Raw genomic sequence first — 1,567 nt, 5'->3', positions numbered from 1 at the left:
ATTGGCTGCCGGTAAACCTGGTAAGAGTGACGCTCATTTCGTGTGACAGGCCGAGTCAAAACCAAGATGTCTTGAAACAGGAAAATGTACAGTTTCTGCAGAAATGAAGAAAAAACCCAAACTTCCTAAGTAAGGAACTTGATTGTTAAAGAACTGGATTTGACATTTAGAGTTCCAATTTTCCTTTATAAATGGCATCATAAAATAGTGGTCTCAAGGCCATGTGGGTTTTGCTTGGGGCATTAAACTTCAGGCTACCTGACGTTCTTTTCTAGGTTAGGCAACAGCTGAGTAAACACGATGTATTGCCAAGACCTGCAAATCAGCAGGAACAGGTTTGAAACTCCAGTACTGTCCGCATGCTGCTACAGTGTTCATGGTTCATCTGTCTACACAAGCCTAAGTCTGTTCAGAACAATTAGGCCCTAGGATAGAAATCAGATAGGCTGGATTTCAACTTGTTCTTGTTCTTAAACAGCCCCAACTTATACATACAACACTGGGAAGTATATATAAAACAAAAATACCATTCCTGACTCCTATCCAGAAGATTCTTTTGTAATTAATATTTAGAAAATAAAATTGCTTTAATTTGCTGCAGAATTTCAGTGTTAAAACCACTAACATCACTATAAAAGATCCATTTCCTGAGGTGTGTGTTTATGAAACATTAACAGGAGACCCCAGCCACACACATTGGTTTACAGTTCACAACTGGATATGAATGACTACTTGCCGAGGTGTTTAAGTATTATTTTATTCTTATTTATTCAGAAACCAAATGCTTGCTTTACCAAAGCTGGTCACATAAACAAGCAGCAGCCCTCTTGCAAGCAGTGGGCTTATTTTTACAAACTTGCCTCATAATTTTGTGCGGGAAATTAAGCAGGCTGGGAAAAGGGAAGTAATGGCTTCCTTCTGGTTCGTATTCTAAGCACTCACATGGCCACTTTTATTCTTCAGCTCCCCATGGCACAGCAGCACTTTGCTCGCTTCGATCCTGGGGTCCTTCTGCTTCTCGTCCAGGTATTCCAGCTTGTCGATGTAATACTGACACTCGGATTCACCTTTCTTCAAGTTGATGTCAGAAAGAACTCCTTGTATTATCAATACCTAAAAATGATAAGAAAACAAAGCAGATGGAACAGCTGCTGCATGTCAACCTCCCTCCCTCCAGAGAAAATATTCACAAAGGACGAATCTAAGGTCTGAATGGATCCTAGAAATCAGCCCAGCCAGTCTCTACATTATACACGCAAGGACTCAGTCCCAGCCACACTGAGGGACTACTCCACGGCCTCCGGACAGTGGAAGAAACAGGATTCAAGCCCAGTCTCTTGACGACATGAGAACTGAGAGGATCACGCTATGCTTTTCTAAGGTGATTGGTGCCAAACTTGGAATACTTGTTTATTACTTACTGCTTCCTCCAGCAACTGAACATCTGGGTGGTCTTTTGCCGTATGTCTAAGGATTTCTTTTAACAGTAAAGGGTATTTGACAAGGCGACTTCGAGGGATATCCAGGAAACTCCAAAGGTCTAGTTTTCGACTGAAGGGAGACTCCA

At 41.7% G+C, this 1,567-nt stretch overlaps 1 long non-coding RNA gene across 1 annotated transcript; it reads right to left on the bottom strand.

Annotated features, from left to right (window-relative positions):
- Positions 1-6: 6 nt before the first annotated feature.
- Positions 7-1,561, bottom strand: LOC101984562. The gene is made up of 3 exons (XR_258997.2): positions 1,422-1,561; positions 943-1,113; positions 7-95 (listed from the first exon to the last, which is right to left on the bottom strand). It is a non-coding gene; the product is annotated as an uncharacterized LOC101984562 (long non-coding RNA).
- Positions 1,562-1,567: the final 6 nt, after the last annotated feature.

This window comes from Microtus ochrogaster, unplaced genomic scaffold, assembly GCF_000317375.1.
Source record: "Microtus ochrogaster isolate Prairie Vole_2 unplaced genomic scaffold, MicOch1.0 UNK3928, whole genome shotgun sequence".
Classification (NCBI taxonomy): domain Eukaryota; kingdom Metazoa; phylum Chordata; class Mammalia; order Rodentia; family Cricetidae; genus Microtus; species Microtus ochrogaster.
This window is presented reverse-complemented; position numbering and strand designations above follow the sequence as displayed.